This window comes from Crocodylus porosus, unplaced genomic scaffold (assembly GCF_001723895.1).
Source record: "Crocodylus porosus isolate Cpor-Errol unplaced genomic scaffold, CroPor_comp1, whole genome shotgun sequence".
NCBI lineage: Eukaryota > Metazoa > Chordata > Crocodylia > Crocodylidae > Crocodylus > Crocodylus porosus.
In genome coordinates this window covers 130386462-130406376 of record NW_017728906.1, presented here as the reverse complement: position 1 = coordinate 130406376, position 19915 = coordinate 130386462, and the positions used below count along the sequence as shown (strand labels likewise).

General features: G+C 41.0%; 1 protein-coding gene across 1 annotated transcript in view; it reads right to left on the bottom strand.

Moving 5' to 3' along the window:
- The window catches only part of DACH1 (dachshund family transcription factor 1), a 527995-nt gene that overhangs the window by 280232 nt on the left and 227848 nt on the right, over positions 1 to 19915 (bottom strand). The gene's annotated exons all lie outside the window — the stretch shown is intronic.

The following is a 19915-nucleotide window of genomic DNA, read 5'->3' as shown; positions in this document are numbered from 1 at the left end:
AATTTCTTTACTGTCCGAGCCCCCAAGGTCTGGAACAGTCTGCCAGCGGAGGTGGTTCAAGCACCTACATTGAACACCTTCAAGAGTAAATTAGATGTTTATCTTGCTGGGGTCCTATGACCCCAGCTGACTTCATGCCCTTTGGGCAGGGGGCTGAACTCGATGATCTCCCGAGGTCCCTTCCAGCCCTAATGTCTATGAAATCTATTAAATCTATTGGGATACATACAGATCTGACATTTAGATTGACCTAACAAGCCTAATGTTGATCTAAATGCCTAACTCTGCAGATGTTCAGGAAGGTCAAATCAGGCAAAAAATGGTGGACTCGATCTAAATTAGTTCACCTGAGGAGGAAAACTGGTACCAGGAAGGCTTATCTCAACTGAGTGAACATCTGCAAGTGTTCAGAAAGCCCAGCCGCTTGGCCCAGCCCCAAAGCTTTGCTGTTCTTTCCCCCACACCTTCAATCCTGGCCAGGCTACTTGTAGCCAGCCCCCTGACCCCTTCGTTCCCAGACCCACATCCCTGAAGATCTACCAAGTACCCCCTACCCCAGTGACCCACTAGTCTACCCGATCCTGCTTACCTTCCCCTAGATCTGCTAAAACCCTCCATAGACCAACTAGCATGCCCTCCAACCCCAACCTGCTTACCTTTCCCTCCACCCTGAGTTATTCCAGTTTATCTGTGCACTTGTGGGGACTGGTTGACACCTGTACACACCATTCTCAGTCTACATTCATGTGACTTAAAGAGATCCAAGTGAATGTACAGCAAATGAATGCAGCAAATGAATGCATACAACCTTAATGGCTACTTGCCCAGGAAATCCCTGCTGAACAGTTCAAAGGGTGATGGGGCCATGCTTAAGTACATAGTAGCTTCCATTTTTGAATTACTAAAGTTAGAGAAAAATTATTTTAGGATTCAGAAGAACATACAGGTACTAGCTTATAAATAAAATGTCCTATTAATGTATAGGCTGGGTGCTGATAGCTACATTTTAGAAATCTGGAGAAATAAGTAAAGGACAATCCATAGCATTATCTGCCTCAGGCCAGACCATAACCTTAGTGCACTGATAAATAGATTCAAGAAAGAAAAAGAGTAGTAAGGAACTCCTAGGATATACTCCTAGCCTCAATGAAGACAAGAGCCAAATTTCTAGTATGTTAATGCAGCCAGGAGTCTGCTTGTTAATCTTTCCATGGAATTTGAACGGAAAATTAAGTTTTAAAGATTGCTGTTTTAAGCCTTGATTTTACAACTTAATTTCTTTAAAAATATTGTGTCATTTTAAATATTAAATTGGTATAGACTTAATTTATACTAATGACTATAACAACACAGATATTACACAAATTCATATTATTTTGTGTGGAGAGTGCATGTAGTTCTATAAAATAACATAAGCCCAAATTTAGTACAAAGTCCAATTTAATTCTGCAGTGTAGAAGGCACTGAATTCTTCTTCAAGCAAAAGTGGGTCAAAACAAACCCCCCCATATTTAAATGCCTGAATTTTAAAAGTAAGATTATTTAATACAAATAGCCCTATAGAATCATAATATGTGACGACATTATGCTTGATGATAATACTTATATTGATTTCAACCTGTTAAAGTAATGAAATTGGATTACATAAATCAATTCTTTACTATAATACAAAAGCATATATTGTTTCCCCCATGCCAGTGCTTCTCAAGCTTTTTGGTCTCAAGGCCCGCTCCATAACTTATGTGAATTGTGCAGCACCCCATTTCAGCACCTGACCCTGGCTTCTGCACGCACAGCCAAGGACCCCATGCCCCTCTGCTCAGGTGTAGCCCCACAGAGCCTGACTCTGGCTGCCACACACCCAGGCAGGGACCCCATGCCCCCATGCTTGGAAACAACCACACAGCACCCGATCCTGGCTCCTGGACATCACACCTCAGTGGTCAGGACCAGGCATCCTGCCACCCAGACCCCAGCATGGACTCCCCCAACCTGCCTGAGCAGCATCTGGTTTGAATACCTCGCCTTTGGTGGGTTGGGGTGGCAGGGGACAGAATAAAACTGGAACGACACGGAGGCAACCCTGTGACCTCCATGGCTCTGCTACTGCTGGTAGGTACCTGGGCCATAGGTACCACAAGTGCTACAAGGCTTTTTTGGCCTGAAGCTACAGGTTCCTGGAGCACTAAGGCCAAGGGTAGGGGGCATGCTTGCCCATCCCTGACAGCTAATCGGGGTGGCTCAAGTGGTTGGCTGTCTTTGGCAGCTTGGGGAGTCCACAAGGCATGCTGGGAGGCATGCAGAGGCACCCCCCAACTGCAAACCTCAGTCAGTGCGAGCAGCCTGCATGTCCCGCAACCAAAGGGCAAATGTGTACACTGTTCCCCATCAATCTAACCTAGGCCCCTTACATAACACCATACAACTTAGATTGACTTCACCTTGGGCTTTTTGAACATTTGTACTTAGCTTTAGAGAGTATTCTGTTATATATCAGTGAGAGGGCCTAACACTAAAAAAATGCTGGAAAAAGCTCCAGAATAAGTGTTGTTTTGGGTTTTTGTAATGAATCTACAGTAATATATAAACAAACAGCCTTGGACCAAGTATTCCTCTTAGTCACAATTTTTTGAAGGTCTTTTCTGGTTTAATATGAAATAGAGGAGCGAAGGATGGTATTTTTATTTCCATCTGAAGTATATGCTATTTTGTATATTTAAAATGATTGTTGCTCCTGTTAGGAATAAAGCCATTTTGTGAAATTACTTTGCCATAAATTAAAATTTTTAAATTTTACCCAATATTCCACTTATATTCATTGCATTATAAATACAGTATTTTTGAGAACTACGATACAAAAATGAGTTGTGATCTAGAACACACAATGTAATCAAATCTTCTAAGCACAAAACACATTCAGAACTGAACTGTGAAGCAAAGATTAATTTGCATGGTAAATACAATAAAAACTGTAAATCAGCTCTTTTCAAAAAAGACAACAGTGGGATGATCATGGTGTTATTTATTCTTAGCTAGGAGTTGCAGGCGTAACTTACTAACTGGGTGTACTGAATTATATTAATTTCTGTGCTGGAATAGCAAGTTACATATTTGCAATGGAGAGTTCCACAATTTTCACACTCTGCTGCTGTTACCAGTAAGTAATTATACAACAGTATTTCTAATGATGGAGTCCCAAAGCAATGCTTGTTCTCTTCCCACTGGAAAATATCTTCTGAAGCAAAGAGTGGCTGTGGGATTCAAGAGGAGGGAAAACACATACCATAAAATATAATTAAAAATTGTGGAGGCTGCATATGACAAGAATAACCATAAAAAACAGATACAAACCAGCTGGCTGTTAACAACTTCTGAGTTATAAAAATCTTAAACCTGCTGTAAAGCACTCAATTCGATTTACATAACCACAAAGCTGACATTCCTTTTAGGCTCCTCTGCTGGGGATTATTTTGACATGTTTTAAGGCAGCATAAAAAGCAACTGTGAAAGGAAGACATGTATCATCTTACATAAAAATTCATTCCAGCCTTAAGATTGGACTTACATACTTTAATCCCAACATCTTTACTGGGACTGGAAAACACTTTCGATGGCTACTGGTGCTTCAATTTTATAACGTTATTCCATTGGTGCTCATATTTTTGATAAAGTTGATAGCATGTGTATACACATATACAAACAAAAATCTATACAGTCACAGAAGCTTAAGTTTCAGTATCATTGCACAGAATATTAGTTCAACTAGAACCCACTATAGACTGCAGCGTATCTTAGTCTTAGATAGATTGCATTGCTTAAAATTGTAATCAGCCTTCACTAGAAAAGAAAAGCATTTCTTAGGAACCTAATGATGCAGACAGCATTTTACAGGACTAACATAGCTTGCTGTAGGGAATTAAAATAAACAAAATAAAATAAAATCAATCGTACATTGAGTGAAGTTTTGATGTATAAGTGCTGGCAGCTTACATTGCCCAGAGCACAGAATGAGTTTTGCCATTTGATAATTTGTTTGATTCACTGTGCTGCCTCATGCAGGGCATTTTATGCCTGATTTATGTTTAATCGAGTCACCTGCTTAATGTTAAGGAGGGTCACAGTTAGATAGAAGGGTTATGACCATATAGGCCTTTCAACAGTTCCCAGTTTGACATAAGAAATGGGTGTAGGTGTTAGAGATCAACCTTTTTCTTTTATTTTTATTTAATGTTCTCAAAGGAATATTGCATAAAACATTAATGCACCACAAAACCAATTTGATTTCCCCATGAAACACAGTAGGCAAAACATGGGTTAAAAGACTCAAAACACTGCCAAAATGAGGTAAAAGCAATGTATAGACAAAGAAGTCATCTTCTAGATATGGACTGTGTTTTAAAAAATGAAGGATAAAGGTGTACATATAAACAAAAATATGAAAAAATTGCTTTTTTTCTACACAGTTTATGAGCTACTACACTAGGTTGATGAGAGTTTAAAAAGAACAAAGGTTACACGTGGCAAGGAAGGTCGGACTTTTAATGTAGATGCCAAAACTTACTATTCAATGCATGACATTCATCCATCCATACATCCGGTATTTGGGAGCAACTAGTAGCTAATGAAATTGCCAAAAACATCCCACCAAAGTATTAGATAGTATGCCACGATATAAGAATTTAATGAACAAAATCAGATCATCCCAACTAGTACATTTTGGAAAGCTTAGTCAGACTTGTCCTCCGCATTAATAGATCTGATTCTCTCTCTCTTGTTAAAAAATTCTGAAGATTTTCTGCAAGCTCTGACTGCTATGAGATTCAAGTACTGAAAAAATCCTGGCATTATGCTATGTAAGATATCTGAAAGGCATTCTTAAGGAGGAACTGCGATTTAATGGTTTCAGCAAGGAAGATGGTACTCCCAAGTCACTGGTCAGATAATCACATTTCCAAGTTAACTTTCATTTGTGGTACAGGTTAAAGATAAAACATTAAGACTGGAAAGAAATCAGTCTTTTCTCAGAAAAACAATCAACTATCTTAATTTTTTTCTTACATACAAGACAGAACAACTGATGCGTCTTTATTAATAATATTGGTTCTGTATCAGATGAGTCTTATGTTATAGTTTCAATTTGATGTAGCAAGACTCAGGTGTTTTTACCCTGGGTAGGAAAGACTGCTCGAGAAACTGTTGTGATGAATAATATTAATTCATCTGCACAGCCTAAATAGGCAATATATTTATGCTTATTTATCCTTGTTTATGACACCAGAGGCCAGAGCTATCTGAAGTCAGAGGCAAAACAGCTACTGGAGTCAAGATGAAGGAAGATCAAACCTTTGATTGCTTAAATATGAAGTGGCTATACATCAGAGGTATTAACCCATAGATAGGCTTTAAAGTATTAACAATGCAGGGTGTATCCCACACCGGGATGCAATCTTGCAATTATAAGACAGAAAAATTTCCTTTTCATCAAGTGGAAGCAGATTTTAGGTACGTGTTTCAGTTATTCCAAGAGTTTCAATACCCCAATTCTGAACTAAACGATGTATGTGTCACATTTAAAATTGTTCTAAAAAGAAAAAAATATAAAGGTCTTTATTTTTATATTTGAAATTTACTTCTTCAGGTGTTTTACATATCAGAAAGGTAATTTATTAAGCACGTAATGCAGTTAGATTTATGATCCTGCACACACACTTCCAAGGCACTTCACCTACATCATACTATTGACGTATGTAAACTCTGTGGCTTTCAAAACCAAAATAAACAGTGATCCAATACATAGGATTGTAAGTTTTTGTTTATTTCCTTCAAAAACAGTTTTTTTACTGATGTAGAATTACTACAAAGCTATATCTTAAAGACCTATTAGGTCAAAACCATATGTAAGCCACTGATCATACTATAACTTTAATTAATATTTAAACATTTTTAAAATATATTAAAATAGTGTTAAAGTTATGCTTCAAGAGCATTTTAAAAAATGGTATGAAACCACATTAACTTAAAAATATCCAAACCTACTTGTTTGGACTGAAACAATGAGGGAACACAGTGAAAGTAGCAGTTCGCACAGACTATTTTGTCTTATGTTTGTTGGTACTCATGTAAATGCAGGTAAATTTAATTTCCTTTAAAAACTTCTGTTTTTCAGTAGTTTAGAAACAACATTAAAACTTTTTCACTCATTACAGCCAGAAAGAAGCCCAATACTTAGTAAAGACTTGACACTGTAAAGAGATATGTCACTCCAAATCCTATAACCTACTGAAATTGAGGCAGAGGGTGGAATATTTCACAAGCCAATGGTGGGGCCGGCCATCATTTTTGCAGGCTTATCATGGAGATGACCCCCATACCTCTGATTGGCTCAGGGGCCTTGGTGGCCCCACCTCTCACCACTGTTTGGTCAAGAGAGTTTCGTTCTTCACCACTGATTGGTGTAGAGGGGCAGGGTCACGTGATAGGTAGTCCTCTCAGTCAATCAGCAGCAAAGGGCTGGGGCAGCCACCAACTTAGCTGCTCCCCTTTGCATATTGCTCTCTTCCCTGGCAGGCTGTGTGGCAGGGCCACAGTGGCCATGAAGACTTAGTTTTTTTTCCACATACATCACAGGCAATGCCCAATTTTGCAATTTCCGCAAAATCCAGGAAATGGCAACTTGAGTACGTCCCTACCTATAACCTGACAGAGTCCTAATGATGGAGCTTGCAAGAACAACTCCTCAGAAGCACATTCAAAAAACTGATTGGAAAACCCCTGTTAACTGGAAACCAAAAATTAAAACAAAGCTCATTATAATGAAAGATATAGAACAGAATAGGACTTTGACTCTTTCTTTCTTTCTTTCACATTCTGTCATAGTCTATAACGCTACTTTTGATGAGGTATTTCTTTTTTTACTTCAACCTTAGCGAGCCCAACTGATTTGACAGTACAGGCATTCACCTTTTAATCAAGAATCAGAATTTAATGCAGGAATAGATGTCACAGGAGACTGCTAATCATATATTGTGCTTCTCACAACTGGATTACTAATTGAAATTTGGCTCACATCAGTAGTAATGAGGGTTATCACCAGGAACTCTACTTGCATCAAAACTTGAGCATTTGGTCCCAAAAGTTATTACTAAAACTTGAACTGGAGCCAAAAGGCATGCTGTTGTGTAGCATACATATAACATATCTCAAGGCTTCAAGCAAGTGATCCAGCATTCAAGATTTTCATTTAAAAAAATAAAAACAAACCCCCCCTGTAATTGTTATTATTGTGAAGAAAACCTTGAAAATGTGAATTGTAATGTGAGCAAATACCTGTGTTTAAAAAGAGCTGAAAGGCCAGCTTATTCATAGAATCATAGGAAGTTAGGGTTGAAAGGAACCTCAGAAGGTCATCTAGTCCAACCCCCTGCTCAAAGAAGGACTATCCTCAGCAAAAGCTTTGTCTACCCAGGTTTTGAAAACTTCCAAGGATGGCATTTCCACCAACTCTCTGGGTAACCCATTCCAGTATTTTACTACCCTCCTAGCAAGAAAATTCTTCCTAATGTCTAACTTAAACTTCCCTTGCTGCAACTTGAGACCATTGCTCTTTGTTCTGTCATCTGCCACCACTAAGAACAGTCTAGCTCCATCCTCTTTTGAGCCCCCCTTCAGGCAGTTGAAGGATGCTATTATATCCCCTCTCAGTCTCCTCTTCTCTATACTAAATAAGCCCAGTCCTCTCAGATTTTCCTAATAAATCATGTCCCTCAGCCCCCTCACCATTTTTGCTGCCTTCCACTAGACTCTCTCCAATTTGTCCACATCATTTCTGTAATGGGGCGCCCAAAACTGAACACAGTACTCCAGATGTGGCCTCATTAGTGCTAAGTAGAGAGGAATAATCACTACCTTTGATCTACTGGCAACACACTTACCAATGCAGCCCAGTATGCCATTAGCCTTCTTGGTGACAAGGGCACATTGATGGCTCATATTCTGTTTATTGTTCACTGTAACTCCCAGGTCCTTTTCTGCAGAGCTGCTGTCCAGCCAGTCAGCCCCCAGCCTTTACTGGTGCATGGGATTGTTGAACCCTAAGTGCAGGACTTTGCACTTGTCCTTGTTGAACTTCATAAGATTTCTTTTGGCCCAATCCTCCAATTTATCTAGGTCATTCTGAATCCTAGCCCTATCTCCAGTGGATCTACTGCTCCCCACAGCTTAGTGTCATCTGAAAACTTGGTGAGGGTGCATTCTATGCCATCTTCCAGGTTGTTGATGAAGTTGAACAAACCCAGCCCCGGGACAGACGCACATGATGCTGGTTGCCAACTAGACATCAAGCTACTGATTAATACTCTCTGAGCCCAATGCTCCAGCCAGTTCACTATCCACCTTAGAGTCCATTCATCCAGCCCATACTTAATTAGTTTGCCTGCAAGAATGTTGTGGGAGACCATATCAAAAGCCTAGCTAAAAACAAGGTACATCACATCCACCAGTCTCCCTGCTTCCACAAAACCAGTCATTTCATCACAGATGGCAATCAGGTTGGTCAGACATGACTCACCCTTGGTAAATCCATGCTGACTGTTCCTAATCACCTTCTCCTCCAAGTGCTTAGAAATGGATTCCTTAAGGATCTACTCGATGATTTTTCCAGGAACTGAGGTGAGGCTGACTGTTCTGTAGTTCCCTGGATCTTCCTTTTCCCCTTTTTTAAATATGGGCCCCATGTTTGCCCTTTGCCAATCATCCAGGACCTCTCCTGATAGCCATGAGTTTTCAAAGATGATAGCCAGTGGCTCTGCAATCACATCTGGATGTGGGTGTGGAATGCACACTGTTCAAATTCTCTGATGGTACCAAGTTGTGGGGCAAGGTGGGCATGCTGGAGGGGTGGGACAAAATCCAGCTAGATCTAGACAAATTACAGAGGTGGGTGGATGAGAATAGGATGGAATTCAATGCAGACAAGTACAAGGTACTGCATCTAGGGAGAAAGAAATAGCAACACACCTATAAGCTGGAGAACACCATTCTTGTCAACACAGTCATAGAAAGGGATCTTGGGGTATTGTTGGCTCCAGGATGAACATGAGCCACCAATGCAAGGAAGCAGTCAGTAAGGCTAACCGCACCTTGTTGTGCCTCTACATATGCATCATAAGCAGGTCCAGGGAGGTGATCCTTCCACTCTATGTGGCACTGGTCAGGCTGCAGTTGGAATATTGCATCCAGGTCTGGGCGCACTTCAAGAGGGATGTGGCTAGCATCGAGAGGGTTCAAAGGAGGGCCATTCTCATGGTCAAGGGGCAGCATGGCAGGCCCTACAAAGAGAGGCTAAAGGGCCTGAACCTATTCAGCCTCTACAAGAGAAGGCTGAGAGGGGATCTGGTTGCCATTTACAAACTCATCGGGGGGACCAGCGGGAATTGGGGTAGGCTCTGTTCCCCCAGGCACCACCCGGGGTTACTAGGAATAATGGCCACAAGTTGTTAGAGAGAAGGTTCAGGCTGGACATCAGGAGACATTACTTTACAGTTAGGGCTGCCAGGCTCTGGAGTGGGCTCCTAAGTGAGGTGGTATGCTCTCCTACTTTGGGGGGTCTTCAAGAGAAGGCTGGACAGATATTTGGCTGGGGTGATACGACCCCGGCACCAGTTCCTGCCCCGGGCAGGGGGTCAGAACTAATGATCTGTTTAGGTCCCTTCTGACCCTAAGCACTATGATAGTACTTTGATACTACGATCAGCCAACTTCCTCAGCACCTTTGTGTGCATCCCATCTGGCCCCACAGACTTGTGCAGGTTTAGCTTTTCTAAGTAGTCCCTAACCTGTTCTTTCACCACTGAGGGCTAATCACCTCTTCCCCAAACTGTGCTCCCCAGTGCAGCAGTCTGGGAGATAACCTTACCTGCAAAGACGGAGGCAAAAAAAGGCACTGAGCACTTCAGCCTTTTCTGCATCCTTGTCACAAGGTTGCCTCCCCCATTTAGTAAGGGACCCACACTTTCCCTGATCCTCCTCTTGCTACCAACATACATGCAGAAACCCTTCTTGTTACCTTTTACATCCCTTGCTAGCTGCAACTCCAATTGCACTTTGGCCTTCCTGATTTCATCCCTGCATACCCAAGCAATGCTCTTATATTCTTCCTAGTTATTTTTCCCAGTTTCCACTTATAAGCTTCCTTTTTGTGATTTAGTTTACTGAAAAGTTCCCTGCTAAGCTAAGCAGGTCTTCTATCATACTTGCTATTCTTCCTGCACAGGAATAGTTTGTTCCTGCACCCTCAGTAAGGCTTCTTTGAAATACAGCCAGCTCTCCTGGATTCCTCTCCCTCTCAGTCTGGTTTCCCAGAGGATCCTGCCCATGAGTTTCCTGAGTGAGTCAAAGTTTGCTTTTCTGAGGCCCAGAGTCATACTCTACTGCTGTCCATCCTTCCTTTCCCCAGAATCCTGAACTCAATCATCTCGTGGTCACTGTTGCCCAAGTTGCCAGCCACTGCTACATTCCTCACCAATTCTTCCCTGTTTGTGACCAGCAGGTCAAGAAGAGCATGGCCCCTAGCTGGCTGCTCCAGCACTTGCACCAGGAACCTGTCCTCAATATTCTCCAAAATCTTCCTGGATTGCCTTCATACTTCTGTATCACCCTCCCAACAGATGTCAGGTTGATTTAAGTCCCCCACAGGAGAATCAGGTCCTGTGATTGGAAAAGTTCTGCTAGCTGTTTGAAGAAAGCCTCATCCACCACTTCCTCCTGGTCTGGAGGTCTATAGCAGATCCCCACCATGACATTGCCCTTGTTGCTTTCCCCTCTGATCATAAACTAGAGACTCTCAGCAGGCCAATCACCACTTTCATACTGGAGCTGTGAGCAATCTTATGGCCCTTTTACATAAAGTGCAACTCCTTCTCCTCTTCTCTGCTGCCTGTTCTTCCTGAACAGTTTGTGTCCATCCATGACAGTGTTCCACCAAGTCTCTGTTATTCCAATAATGTCATAATTCCATGATTGTGCAAAGACTTCCAATTTTTCTTGCTTGTTTCCCAGGCTCTGTGAATTTGTGTACAGGCACCTGAGGTAACTAGTTGATCGCCCTGATTTTTCAGGAAGTATAAGAGCACTTCCCTTGTTGCCCACTCCTGCTTGCTCTTCCTCCAGATCTCCTACTGCCCAACTTATGTCAGGGATTTGGTCTCCATCTCACAGTGTACCTAGTTTAAAAACCCTTCTCACTAGGTTAGCAAGCCTATCTGCAAAGACACTCTTCCGTCTCTTTATCATCTGGATCCCATCTCTTCCCAGCAATCTTTCTTCTTGGAAAAACATCCCATTCATGCCCCATTCCTCTAAGTCAGGGGTTCTCAACCTTTTTTAATAAGTATACACCCAACAGCCAGACACAGAACAGGGAGGCCGGGGGTGATACACAGCCGGATGCACAATGGCAGCTGCATGGGGTGGTGGATGACGGCAGCTACTGCCACCATGTGCAAACTTCCAACCCCACCCCCAACATCCAAGCAGCTGGGGGGACCCTGTGCAGCCTGCAGAGGGGCGCTGTTGTCCTCACCCCACCCCGGCCCTGCTCCTGGGAGGCAGCAGTGCAGTGTGGTAGATGGCAGCACACAGGTACCCCCTAGAGCTTTCCCCTTCCATGTACACCTGGTTGACAACCCCTGCTTTAAGTAAACTGAGAAAGAAAGCACTCACTTTGGAAGTGGCCCCCTTCCAAATAGCCTTCTCACCTGCTGTCTGCTTTATATATCTGAAGTTGACTTCAACTCAGGAAAGAACTAGAATCAACCTGTGCTCCCAGCCTGAGGCTGTTTTAATACCTATACCTGGAAATCTGTTTGACCAGCCTCTGCTTCCTCCAACTGCATCTCTCTTTGCTCATTCTGTAAATTTACTTCCTACTAATGCTGCCCACTTTTTGTTTTGTATAAGAAGTCATCCAGCAATAGCAAGAGTTGCATTACCGACAGAGCCGAGGGAAAGAGAAATAGAACCCAAAAAGTCCCAGCAGTATGCATGCCCAGCAACACTCCTGGAGGCAGGGATATTCATGGAATCCCAAGTGCACAACAAATTATATGCTGGGGGGGTTAGGGGGAAAGGAGGGAAATACATGAAGTTGGAAAAAAATAAATCAACATTAACATAATGTTTTGTGAATATATCAACTGTTTTCTTCATAAAACAATTTTTCAAGAAAATCTATCTTTGTAACTCTTTTTTTAAGCAATGAAAAGTTGGATGGATAGATTTTTCCCACTCTATAACTGCTTAAATGTCACCATTATGTCACTGGAGATGCTCCCCTCCACTCAGCAGGAACTTTGCAAGCCAATTGTTCTTGGAAATAGGCAGTGCAAAGACAACATGAGCAAGTCAGTTTCTGGCAACTAGGATGTTCTGTCAGTATTAATTTTGACAAATTTAAAGTTAGATTTTTCAAATAGGATGTGTTTTGTTGATCAGTATCATCTCTTCTAGAAGATGCAAATATTACAGTGTGTGAAAGAATCGACATTACAAACAGTATAAAGTGGTAAAGATTTTTGAGACGATTCTATGAACAGCATGCCAGAGCTTAGAAAAGGATCAGGACTTAGGAAAAAGATTTAGGGGTGGATTTAGGTGCCTTAGGGCCTTTCTACACAAGCAAGCAAAGGCACAGTGAGATGTAATGCATGATCCACACAATCACACTTCCTGCCATGCCATGCACACAGTCTTATCATGACCTATTGCCAGTGCACAGGGAGATCAATCCCAGGCTCCCTCAGCACTGGCAAGAAGCAAGTTCCCATGGCTGGGAGCTGCCACAGCTGAGGGACTCCCAGCTGTCTGCTGCACTCTCCTCATGGCTAGGAGAGTGCAGCAGCTTCAGCCTCCCAGCAGGCATGTGTGAAACCCCTAGGTCTGGAAGACTGCAGCCACATCTCCTGGGAGGTGTGCTGCTGGGACCCAAACTTAGCAGCTGCTAGGGCTGAGTGTTCCTTCAATTGCAGGACTCCCAGCCCCAGCTGGCCATGGTGCATTCCTGTGGTACACATGCAAAGTAAAGTTCAATAGCAGCCAACTACAAAGTTAGTACACATTTTTGAGGTCTAACTTTATAGCTGGCTGGAGCTTCTTATGATACTTTGCACATGTAGCTAATCTCAAGGTAATTCAGCAATTAACCAGTTAATTGTGCAATGCCTGTAACTTGCATATAGGAGTGGGATGTAGGTTTTTAAGCACCTATACAAATCTGGTCCTTAAGAAATAAGAACGAAATGTTGTGTTTTTCACGTAAACTGAATGTGGAATAAAGACATGAAAAGTACATCCTGCAAATCTCCTTTAAGTTGCTGATTGGCTTCAGCTTTTTCCCTTATCAGTATTTAGTTATTTATTTCCCTAAAAACAGTTGCACTGACATATGGCCTTCTCTCCTAACTGATGGTGTAACAAAATCATGATTACACAACAAGCTAAGGAGTGAAGGAAATAAGAAACTTGTCCAGCTAGCATCAGCAGTGTTAAAGGTTTCCATAGTGAAACTAATTATTTTGCCAGAATATAGCTGCACTTCAAATACTTTTTTAAAGTTAAAGGGGCAGAGATTCAAAACTGGTGGGACTCAAATTAAACTTAGTAACTTTGTGTTAGTTTGGCTTTTGGGTCTAACATATGAGGAAGGAAGATGCAACACTTCAAAACATGCCAGAATGTGAGAGAGGAAAAATAGTCAGTAAAACACATCTCAAAAATTACCTCATTTTAAACAACAAAAGAAAGATGTTCACAATATTCTGTCTTTTAAAAATGGAAAAGTAGACACAAACCAATGCCCTGATCAAAGGTTTGAAGATCTGAAAAAAAAAATCACATTAGATCATCATGATATCAATACTCACAAACAAAAAACCTGATTAAAATATTTGTGAGTTTATAGCAAAATCCTCAAAACCTCTCCAACCTCTGAAAGCAATGTAGACATCTTGCAGATAGTATGTGTTGTGAGATAATTATGAAGTGATTTATAAGTACAAATATATGCAGGGCAGCAGAAACCACACCACAACAACTAATAAAAATGGTAATGATTGTACTGTAAGCTCTGTTAAAAGGAATCACATCAAGTAACCATAGGAACAACACTGCATAAGGGTGTGTAGGAGCTAAACAGTGCATGAGATGTTAGCATTTAGTGACAGAGGATGAAATGAGGAGCCTTCTATTGGGAGTGGGACACAGATGGATCTGTGTTAAGTGAATAAATACAATTAAATCATTAGTAATTCCAAAACATACAGTGGAGCAGATTCAGATTAATTCCAGAAGACAGTATTATCTGAGAAGTTATATAAGCTAAATCTGGCAGAGGTGGAGGAGGAAGGGACACTAACCAAAACAAGATAAAATCAGGTACTAATGACAAGCAAATATGTTCATAATTATACTGAAATTTTAAAACATAGACTTGATTTTTTCTTCTAAAAGAGGAAATATAAACAAAGTTAGCCACACTATCTCTAAACCCCACAGCTCAGCACTGCTCAGTATGTATGTAAACTCCAGATACTTCCCCAAAATGATCCATGTGCTATTTTAGTCCTCTACTCATGACTGAAATTTGTTTTTGTCACAAGTCCTGAGGACCTCCAAAAAATTATATACAAATGAGGTGCAGAGCAACCTGGCCCAGCTCTACCTCATGGAGGGTGGGTCCCACACTAATCACATGAGACAGGCTGAGAGAGGGAGTGACAAAGAAACACTGGGTGAACTGTTTGGGCTCCTATTTGGTGATGTTTGCCAGACATTTAAGACTGGTGAAGAAACAAGAATCAATGGACACTGGAAATAAAGGCATAGTTCATCTGTGGGAATGAAGAGCAAGTTGAAATATATGCAGTGTGGTGGCTCACCATAACCTGAAAAGGGGGACTGTGCACAATGGGCACTACTGTATACCTTACTCTGATGGGCTGCACTGACCTATTCTTGTGCTAAGTTCCTATATTGCTTCTCGGCCTCTTATGGCCTAAGATTAAGTGAGGGAATCCGAATCCCTAGTCCTTTGGGCTTGGGGCTGCATGTAGGATGCCTGCCAATGGATTTGGGAGTATCTGAATTGAGAGCATGGGACAGAGGATGCTCTCTAGTTGTAGTGCCATACATGGTGTTTATAATGATTGAATTCTGCCTGCTCAATTGATATGGTTTTTGGAATGATTGAGTTCTCAGTCAATTGATATGATTTGAAACGGACTTGACTGATTTGACCTGGAACATGAAATATATTAATAAAAAAAAAAGTTCCCATCAGCATATTTTCCTAATATGGGCCATGTGCTGTTTTTGGCAGCAGTTTAATGATAGACAATGTAATTAATGATGTTTCCTTGTATATGAATGTAAGACAAGAGGCTTCCCCCCCCATTCTGAGGAAAAAAACCTCATCTTGTATTCAAGTAAATATAATAACAGGATTATATATTATGCTATCTATCCAGCATTGTACCTAGTTCTAGAATGTCCTTTTGAATCCATTAGCTTTGTAATGAAAGCCATGTTATGGCATTTCTTATGCTTATTCTTTGTCCATGGAGATCCTTATTTGGCTAAGAAAAAGTTGTGAAACTCTCTGCCTAGGCAGCAAAGATGAAAGAAAAAAAGTAACAGATGAGAGGGGTTGAAACCTCCCAGGGCAAAGAATAGACATTATATAAATATAATTTTAAAAGTTTATGCCAGAATTTTTAAACTGTGTAAATCTGGGTCTAGTGAAATTTGCAATGATCATTAATGAAAATGTCACAAAGATGAATGTCAAAATAGATGAAAAATTACACACACTAGTTGATGTGCCAGTTTGGGGACAGTGGGGAAAGCCTAGCTGAAATTAAGTCAGAGATAGCTTGCCTGTAGCAAATTCCAGGAACAGACTTGTTCACATGGAATCGGAATGGATATTTACTCATAAACTATAACAAGATATTTAAAAACTGCAGAACTCCTGAATAGCAAATAAGTCACACCAAATCACTGCACAGGGTGCAGAAAATAAAAATTGAAAAACACGATAAAACCATCTAGAATAATCCAAAAGCAAATGGTTCATTTAAGAAAATGATACAGATGGTTAAAGACAATTGGGGAAAAAGAGCTGTGAGAGATTGACCATAACTTAGTTTCTTATGTTACAATAATTTTCTTACAGGAGCACAACTGTTCAGCTAAATTGATAAACTTGTGATGACTCAAATCTAACCTACTTTGTCCCAAGCAACTAAAGATTCTAAGATTCAACTATAACTCTCTAACACTCCCTTAAATTCATGAGGTGATCTGGCATCATAATCATCCTAGGGTAGAAACAGGTGTCTCACTTAGCTCCCAAAAGTAACTGTACAATACAGGTGACAATGGAGAGATAACATGTATAGCATGCTTCCTTCTTGATTATAAGACTAATATTTATATCTCACTAGCCTTGTTGTGATGTTTCTCTGTCCATGTCTACTGAAGGTCTCTTGTAGATGTGCTCTAAGAAAGTTTACCAGGTTAGGCACCACAAAAAATGCAGTGGCATCTGCCTTATTTTAAAAGAAGAGCAGGAAATGTCTTGTGTTTATCCAATAGCTCAGTGAATAGAACACTCATCCTTAATGTGGAAAACCTAGTTTTGAATCCCTTCTCTGCTGAAGGCTTTTAAAAATACACCTCTTATTTCCCAGAAGAGTACCCTAGCCACCACATAGGCTATAAGTTATTTGGGCAGCAGCACTCTCTATCCCATTTGCTGATGTTGTTCCATTCTGCATGAAATATTAAAAGATTCATGGGACCAGAGATACAAAAAATGTGGGATTTCAGGGAATTCACTTGGAAGACAGGAGCCTTGGGTGCCAGACCCTACTCCAAGAACTGCTTAATTTAGCATATATGGGTTACCCCAGAGCAGAGACTAAGTTAAGCATGGTAATCTTCATAGTCTGGATGTAACACAATTATTTTAAAAGAGGGAGGGATTAAGATATGCTATATGTTCCTAATCATTGCATTTTAACAAAAAAAACCCCAAAATAAGCAAACCATTTTCCTTAGCTAATCTGTGCATTGGTTACAGAAATATAGGCAACAGAAACAAAAGTAGCATGTTTTTCTAGTTTTAAGTCTTTTCTGTATTTCCTATACTTCTAGAATTCAGCCTTTCAGACACCTGTGCATTTGATACTTGAAAGACCAAATATATTTTGGATTTCAATCCAAACAAAAGATGGCCCTAAGAAAAGCTGTCCTGTAACTCACAAAATGAGTGGTCAGAACCAGTATTTTCCATCATGGCAAAAGGCCTAAGCTAGGTAGCAACCATCATAATATAAGATATTTATTAAGCACTGTTTTGAATTCTGAGACAGTACTTTTTGTCTTCGAAATGTTTATGTTGCTTCTGTATTGCTCTGAAAGCTGAATTATTTTTTGGGTAGACTAAAAGTATCTGGAAGTAGTAACAAAAAGGACACTGATGATCATATTTTGCATTTCAGAAAAAACTCTGTTACGTGCAATGGGGCAAGCACCTTTGCTTGCTATAAAAAGTCTACTTTCAAGCATCATGGCAGAGCCAATAATCTAACATGAAAATTGTACCCGTGTCCTTATACTTTAGTGATGGCAGCTATGGGAAGACAAAGTCTTGACAGGTCTTGAAATTTTAATTCATAGACCCAACCTACTAGCCACTGTGATATATATCTGTACTATCACACCTTCAACATCTCCTATCTATATAGTACTGGTTGTATGATAACATGGAACCACTACCCTTTTCACCAATGATGGTAGAATGGAGGAACTTTCTTATTGTGGCAGTGCACCTTTGGGTGCTTGCCACTTTAAGGGCCTCAGCAGGCTGTGAAGTAGCCTGAGGTGACTGCAGAGTCAATCAGGAGGTCATATGATAGCCAGCAAGCTGCCTTATTGGAGCAAGGCAGCGTAGCCTCAGTATAAAAACAGACCCTGAGAGACTGAGCCAGCAGTTGCTGCTAGAGTAACATTTCCTGGCTGGAGTACTGCTCTCAGAACATCTGGAGGTTCAGGGTAAGACCTATGATGATGGAGGAGGTTCCTGGCCCTGGGGCATGACTTAAAACTACACCCTGCTGGGGTTGGATGGTGTGGTGGGGCTGCCTGTGGCAGGACAGTCTCCAGGAAATGCCACCTAAGCCTCCCTAGCGAAAGGTGAGTAGGGGGTGCCAGAAAACCTGAGCTCCCAATGTCCTATGGGGGACCTAGGGAAAGGCTAAAGGAACATACCCCAAAAGAAAAAAGCACAGGGGCCCAGGCCCAGTGAGTAGGGCCTGAGGCAGGGTCCAGGCATGTTGACAGACACCTGAGGTCTGAGTGGGCCATAGGCTGAGTTGGGGGCCCAGGTACATCAATAGATGCCTAGGTCTCAAGGGTCATAAGGCCCAGAAGCCCCAGTGAGAGGGTGGAGTAGTGAGGGGGCAGAATAGTGGTGGAGAGAGAGTTGGTGGCCATGTACAACAGGACCTGAAGGATTGTACATGGGCCAACTGATGTAGCTGGAGTTGAGGTCCCTGTGAGGGGGCATGAGGCCCAGCCATGTCTAAGGACACCTGAGGCCAAGTTGGGCCAGAGGCTGAGTACAGCCCAGTTAAGAGACCGGGGGGGGGGGGGGGGGGGAAGTAATAATGGAATCGGATGCCATGTGTGAGGCATGGGACACAGTAAAGGGAAGCTCAGAGCCATGTATTATGTCCTTGGCATCAGGGCATTAAATGGGCAGCCTCCCACATTTTTTCCATTGTTTATTTCTTGCATCAAGGTGTGGCAGGAGAATCAGGGCAGACTGTCCTAGACAGGCAGACAAGATAACATTCAAAATAGCCCCTGGGAGGCCCTCTGCTACACCTATCAATATCTCTCCTAACACAGTACATTCTCTTAGGTCCTGGGTAGGGGCAGAGGGAATCTCTGCTATTCTAGCCTCAGCTCGATAGCTTCCTGTAAACTGTGATGATGACTGTACTTTTGCTACAAGAGAATATTCCTTTTCAGTCCTTCTTCCCAATAAAACTGTGTTTTTCAGTCCTTTTTCCCAATAATTACTACTCCCATTGACTGTTTCTATCACTGTCCATAGTTGTCAATCTGAAGCATACTGTGTTAGCAGGAAGCTATTTTTATATACTCACAAATTAAAGTTCTACATTAGTTATACCATCAATAACACACAATGATTGAAGGTCTATCTTTCTGCCCATACGTGTCACAAACTTGTTTCTTTAAATGAAATATTTAATTCTGTAGAACTTGATTATGTTCAGCAATAAGTTCTTTATTATCATGGTAAATAAATTTTTCAAAGCATGGATATAGTTCATGGATATTCAGTTCTCATGGCAGTGAATATCATCATGAACAGGGAATCTGGGATGTAGCAAGCAGTGTAACTCTTACACTTTGATGTAAATCTTATATATAAGAGAAGTAACATTGGATATCCCAAGGTTATCACTGAATAATGGTCATCTCTGGTAAAGGTGAACTGAAATTCCTAGGATATAGTCTAATATTGCTAGGTCCCTTCATAAGCCAAAATTGAACAACCAGATTCAGATTTCACTGAAAATTGACCTCATTCTTAAAAAAAAATAATAATTGGCAGAATATTTCTTTAAGCAGTTTACTTTTTAAAGACACTGTAAATGAACTATCTCACAGTATCACTGTACAGTTGAAGCCTAAATTAGGATTCAATTTTAAAAGCCTGGATTGACACATTTCATATTCAAGACCACAAACTAAAGTATTTCAGAAAGTATAGCCAGAGAAAAAAAATAATGATAATGCAGATGAGAATTCATTAATTAACCGAGTAACT